Source organism: Somniosus microcephalus, unplaced genomic scaffold (genome assembly GCF_052327205.1).
Source record: "Somniosus microcephalus isolate GS21.2 unplaced genomic scaffold, FLI_Smic_1.0 unresolved_chr4, whole genome shotgun sequence".
NCBI lineage: Eukaryota > Metazoa > Chordata > Chondrichthyes > Squaliformes > Somniosidae > Somniosus > Somniosus microcephalus.
The window spans coordinates 2,282,704-2,289,298 of record NW_028225182.1 but is presented as its reverse complement, the minus strand read 5'-3'; the positions used below and the strand labels follow the sequence as shown (position 1 = coordinate 2,289,298).

Genomic DNA, 6,595 nt, shown 5'->3' with positions numbered 1-6,595 from the left:
GCTGTACGCCAATTCTCCAACACCTCCTCCTACCTCCGCCTGGACCATGACCCCACTACCGAATGTCAAGTCACCATTTGAAAGACTGTCACTGACCTCGTATGAGAAGAGATTGAGTAAACTAGGCCTGCAATCTCTTGAATTCGGAAGGATGAGAGGGGATCTCATTAACCATGCAAAATTATTACAGGGTTTGATCGGTTGGATGCTGGGAGAATGTTTCCCTTGGCTGGGGAATCACAGAATCACAGAACCCCCACAGTGCAGATAGAGGCCATTTCGGCCCATCGAGCCTGCACCGACACAGATCCCACCCTATCCCTGTAACCCCACACAGATCCCACCCTATCCCTGTAACCCCACGTATTTAATCCCCTAACACTAAGGGTCAATTTATCATAGCCAAATCAACCTAACCCGCAGATCTTTGGAGTCTAGAACCAAGGGCCACAGCCTCAGGATAAAGGTTAGGCCATTCAGGACTGAGAGGAGAAGAAATTTCTTCACACAGAGGGAGTTGAATCTTTGGAATTCTCTACCCCAGAGGGCTGTGGAGGCTCAGTCATTGGGTATGTTCAAAACAGAAGTCGGTAGATTTCTGACTGGTAAGGGCATCAAGGGATATGGCGATAGGGCCGGTGAATGGAATTGAGGCAGGAGGTAAGCCATGATCTCATAGAATCCCCTACACTTGCTTAAAAATCTGTTCCATTACCTCTTTTTTCCAATTCTGACGAAAGGTTATCGACCTGAAACGTTGACTCTGTTTCTCTCTTCGCAGAAGCAGCCTGACCTGCTAAGTATCTCCAGCATTTTCTGTTTCAATTCAGATTTCCAGCATCTGCAGTATTTTCTCACTTCGCATTTCTTTCATTGTGCAAAACAAGGTTATCGCTCAATTAATGATGCTTTGCAAGCAACATAAAAGTTTAACCAAATAAATACCGCCCAACGTGGGGCTCAAAGTCACGACCCTGAAATTAAGAGTTCCATGCTCTACCGACTGAGCTAGCCGGGCCTGTTGAAAATATATTTCATTGTCGCTGATTGCAGTCAGGTACCTGGTGGCTCCGGCTCGGTCACAACAGCATGTCTGAGCTGCGTTTCTGCAAACTACGAAACAAGTTCTCCAGAAGCCCAAGACGTATAAGGAACTCAAGCAGCAAAATCCCTTTCATTAACCACAGGGGTTCAGGCAATTTTCTGATCGCAAAGCGCTTTAGTCCTTGTCAATATCTCTTGTCTATTTCCCGGAGATTCCCGATTCTGTCTTTCTCTCTGGATCTGTTTATTGTGTCTGTGGCCACCTGCGGGTTGATTTTAAAGGAATACCTGTGTTTGTGTCTGCTTGTTACGTTAAACAAATGAGGGCATCAGGCGCTTCTGTGCATGACACTGAGGAATCAGGAGAAGGCAGGAGGAATGAACAGTGTTTGTGGAACGTGTATATATAAAAACAGCGCAACTGCTATTGTAGGACTTCTTTGCGTAACGGTAGCGTGTCTGACTCCAGATTAGAAGGCTGCGTGTTCAAATCACTTCGGGGTCACTGTTCTTCTGAATAATTCCAGAATTATTGTTTTCTTTGCCGTTTCACAGTAACCAGACACTTGCTCCAAAGACTGTGTCACTCTTTCCCCCGGGTTAGGGAGAGAAGCGCCACAATTCCTCATTTATTTAATGTGTCAAGACACAAGCACAGGTATTCGCTCAAAATCAACCTGCAGGTGGTCACACAGAATAAACACAGCCAGAGAGACAGGCAGAATCGGGAAACACCGGCAAATGGAAGAGAGATATTGACAAGGTGAGAAAGCGCTTTGCGATCAGAAAATTGCTTGAATCTCTGTGGTTAATGAAAGGGCTTTTGATGCTTGATTTCCTTACGCACCTTGGAATTCTGGTGAACCTGGTTCGTGGTTTGCAGAACAATTTAAACCCCTGGGTTAAACCAGAGGGAAGGAAATTCGGCAGTTTAATGAGTTTGAAAGGAACATTTTTGACTTGTGCAGTTCGGTCAGAGAAATGCCAGTGAAAGGAAATCATTGCAGAAAGAGCGATTCTGTAGTGTCCCTTCTGTCTGAAGAGTGCTTTCTCGATGCTTAATTAAGCAGAGGTTTCCGTAGTGCAGCGGTTCCCACGTTCGCCTCGCACGCAAAAGGTCCCTGGTTTGAGCCCGGGCGGAAACATTATTTTTCTGTTAAATAAATTTAACAGGTTTCTTGTGTCAGAAGCAACGAACAATTTAAAGCAGACTCCTAAAATAAACAGTGCGTAAATTCTGATAGGGTATAAATCTTCGTCAATGAATAAACTTTCACACATTATTAAAGTTAAATTACTCAACTTTCGACTGTCCCTTACTGTGAGCATTTCTTTCATTCTGCAAAACAACGCTTTCGGTTAATGAATGTTGATTAAAACAATTAAACCACTAAACTACCAGAACACACATTAAAGTGTTGATCACAATTCTGATATTTCTTATCTTTTTTCTGGTGTTTTTTCAGCTCTTGGTCCTTTTCAGCTCCTGACTGCGGATATTCCTCTGATTAAACGTGAGCAAACTGAAATATCTCGCAGCCCCGGCCTCAGTTAATACCAATAGATCTAAGCCGCATTTCAGGCCCGAAAACAAACCCATTAATTATTCGCTTTTCCCCAGCTCCAGAGCGCAGATTGTTACTGCCCATCCCTGGAGCTGCAAGATACCAGGGACTCGGGACAAACCTCCCCATACACCGAGCACAAGCTCAGGAAAACCCCGGGGGAGATGATATCCCGGTCACTGAACCTTCAACAGCATTGAACAAGCACCCGGACGGAAACGTTCATCATCCGGAAGTGATGAGAGGCAGAAATTAATGAAGCAAGTCAGGATGGCTGAGCGGTCTAAGCCGCTGCGTTCAGATCGCAGTCTTTTCTGGAAGTAAGGGTTCGAATCTCACTTCTGACAGGCTTTAGTTTTAATTACCAAGCGGAACTCATTTATTTTCACAGCACTCTCAAGCACTTTGGGACATCCCTTAAAAGTGGGATTCAGCAGTTCACCTGCTCCATTCACATAGAAACATAGAAGATAGGAGCAGCAGTAGGCCATTCGGCCCCTCGAGCCTGCTCCGCCATTTAATGAGATCATGGTTGATCATCCACATTCAGTACCCTGTCCCTGCTTTCTCCCCATATCCCTTTATCTCTTTAGCCTTAAGAAATATATCTAACACCTTCTTGAATATATTTAATGAATTGGCCTCAACTGCCTTCTGTGGTACAGAATTCAACAGGTTCACCACTCTCTGGGTGAAGAAATTCCTCCTCATCTCAGCCCTAAGTGGCTTACCCCTTATCCTTAGACTGTGACCGCTGGTTCTGGATTCCCGCACCATCGGGATCATTCTTCCTGCATCTAGTGTGTCTAGTCCTGTTAGAATTTTGTAAGTTTCAATGACATCCCCTCTCGTTCTTCTAAACTCTAGCGAATATAAGACTAATCATCTCAATCTGTCTTCATATGTCATTCCTGCCATCCCATGTATCAAACTGGTGAATCTTCGGTGCACTCCCTCCATGGCAAGAACATCCATAAGGTGACCAAAGCTGCACACAATACTCAAGGTATGGTCTCACCAAGGCCTTGTACAACTGCAGCAAGACATCCTTGCTCCTGTTCTCGAAACCTCTCACTATAAAGGCCAACATTTGCCTTCTTAACCACCTGCCGCACCTGCATGCTTACCTTCAGCGATTGGTGCACACGGACACCCAGGTCTCATTGCAGTTCCCCTTTTCCCAATCTATTGACATTCTGATAATAAGCTGTCTTCCTGTTTTTGCTACCAAAGTTGATAACCTCACATTTATCCACATTATACTGCATCTGCCATGCTTCTGCTAAATCACCTAACCTGTCCATATCATACTGGAGTTACTCTGTATCCTCATCACAGCACACATGCCCACCCAGCTTTGTGTCGTCTGCAAACTTGGAGTTATTACATCTAGTTCAACCTTCTAGATCATTAATATATTTTGTGAGTAGCTGGAGTCCTAGCACTTATCCCTGCCCTACCCCACTAGTAACTGCCTGCCACTTGGAAAAAGACCCGTTTAGACATACTCTTTGCTTCCTGTCTGCCAACCAGTTCTCTATCCAAGTCAGTACCTTACCCCCGATCCCATGTGCTTTAACTTTGCACGCCAATCTCTTATTTGGGACCTTATCGAAAGCCTTCTGAAAGTCCAAATACACCACATCCACTGGTTCTCCCTTATCTATTCCACTAGTTATATCCTCAAAATTTTTTAACATTTCCATCTGACCTGATACTGAAAGTGGAGACGGTTCCACAGTGTAGCAGTTATCACGTTTGCGGAATCATTTTGTTGGAACTTGCTCCTTCTGCTTTTCCAGGGGCGAGATTGCTCTCCTGTGTGAGGAAATAACAACTAAGAACAAAAGAATTAGGAGCTGGAGTAGCCCATATATTGTGTAAAATGAGATATGGTTAACAGTTAACAGTTAACATGCAAAGCACAAAACCTGCTGACAAGGGTGGTGCTGTTGCTGTTTGGTGAACCGACCTCTACCTAGCAGAAGCTGTACGCCAACTCTCCAACACCTCCTCCTACCTCCGCCTGGACCATGACCCAACTACCGAATATCAAGTCACCATTTGCAAGACTGTCACTGACCTCGTATGAAAAGAGTTTGTGTAAACTAGGCCTGCAATCTCTTGAATTCGGAAGAATGAGAGGGGATCTCATTAAGCATGCAAAATTATTACAGGGTTTGATCGGTTGGATGCTGGGAGAATGTTTCCCTTGGCTAGGGTGTCTAGAACCAGGGGCCACAGCCTCAGGATAAAGGTTAGGCCATTCAGGACTGAGAGGAGATGACATTTCTTCACACAGAGGGTGGTGAATTTTTGGAATTCCCTACCCCAGAGGTCTGTGGAGGCTCAGTCATTGGTTATGTTCAAAACAGAAGTCGGTAGATTTCTGACTGGTAAGGGCATCAAGGGATATGGCGATAGGGCCGGTGAATGGAATTGAGGCAAAAGATCAGCCATGATCTCATAGAATCCCCTACACTTGCTTAAAAACCTGTTCCATTACCTCTTTTTTCTCGTTCTGACGAAAGGTTATCGACCTGAAACGTTACCTCTGTTTCTCTCTTCGCAGAAGCTGCCTGACCTGCTGAGTATCTCCAGCATTTTATGCTCAATTCAGATTTCCAGCATCTGCAGTATTTCCTCAGTTCGCATTTCTTTCATTGTGCAAAACAAGGTTATCGCTCAATTAATGACGCTTTGAAAGCATCATAAAAGTTAATGAAATAAATACCGCCCAACGTGGGACTCGACCCCACGACCCTGAAATTAAGAGTCTCATGCTCTACCAACTGAACTAGCCGGGCCTGTTGAAAATGTACTTCATTGTCGCTGATTGCAGTCATGCACCTGGTGGCTCCGGCCCGGTCACAACAGCATGTCTGAGCTGCGTTTCTGCAAACTACGAAACAAGTTCTCCAGAAGCCCAAGGCGTATAAGGAACTCAAGCAGCAAAATCCCTTTCATTAACCACAGGGGTTCAGGCAATTTTCGGATCGCAAAGCGCTTTATTCCTTGTCAATATCTCTTGTCTATTTCCCAGAGATTCCTGATTCTGTCGTTCTCTCTGGCTCTGTTTATTGTGTCTGTGGACACCTGCGGGTTGATTTTGAAGGAATACCTGTGTTTGTGTCTGCTTGTTACGTTAAACAAATGAGGGCATCAGGCGCTTCTGTGCATGACACTGAGGAATCAGGAGAAGGCAGGAGGAATGAAACAGTGTTTGTGGAACGTGTGTATATAAAAACAGCGCAGGCTATATTGTAGCGCAACGGTAGCGCGTCTGACTCCAGACTCTAGAAAGCTGCGTGTTCCAATCACGTCGGAGTCACTGTTCTTTCGGGTAATTCTAGAATTATTGTTTTCTTTGCCGTTTCACAATAACCAGACACTTGCTCCAAAGACTGTGTCACTCTTTCCCCAGTGTCAGGGAGAGAAGCGCCACAATTCCTCATTTATTTAATGTGACTAGACACAAGCACAGGTATTCGTTCAAAATCAACCTGCAGGTGGTCACACAGAATGAACAGAGCCAGCGAGACAGGCAGAATCGGGAAACACCGGCAAATAGACGAGAGATATTGACAAGGTGAGAAAGCGCTTTCCGATCAGAAAATTGCCTGAATCCCTGTGGTTAAAGAAAGGGCTTTTGATGCTTGATTTCCTTACACACCTTGGAATTAAGAAGAACCTGGTTCGTGGTTTACCCTGGGGCCGAGCCACTCGGCGCCTGGCTGCAATCAAAGACAAAAACGTATCAGCTTCTCCGGCCCGGCAAGCTCAGTCGGTCGGGACTTTTAATTGTAGGGTCGTGGGTTCGAGCCCCATGTTGGGAGAATTATTTTTGTTCAACTTTTATATTGCTTTCACGGAAAAGCATAATTAATTATCCGATAATATTCTTTTGCCCAATGAAAGAAATGATAACTGAGCGAGAGTCGATACTTCAATCACTTTATTTTTGCTTTGCATGTTAACTGTTACCC

At 44.8% G+C, this 6,595-nt stretch overlaps 2 non-coding genes across 2 annotated transcripts; one reads left to right on the top strand and one right to left on the bottom strand.

Annotated features, from left to right (window-relative positions):
• Positions 1 to 2,116: 2,116 nt before the first annotated feature.
• trnaa-cgc (transfer RNA alanine (anticodon CGC)) lies at positions 2,117 to 2,189 on the top strand. The gene has a single exon. It is a non-coding gene; the product is annotated as a tRNA-Ala (tRNA).
• A 3,154-nt stretch (positions 2,190 to 5,343) lies between these two features.
• trnak-cuu (transfer RNA lysine (anticodon CUU)) lies at positions 5,344 to 5,416 on the bottom strand. Its single transcript has one exon. It is a non-coding gene; the product is annotated as a tRNA-Lys (tRNA).
• Between the last annotated feature and the right edge of the window lie 1,179 nt (positions 5,417 to 6,595).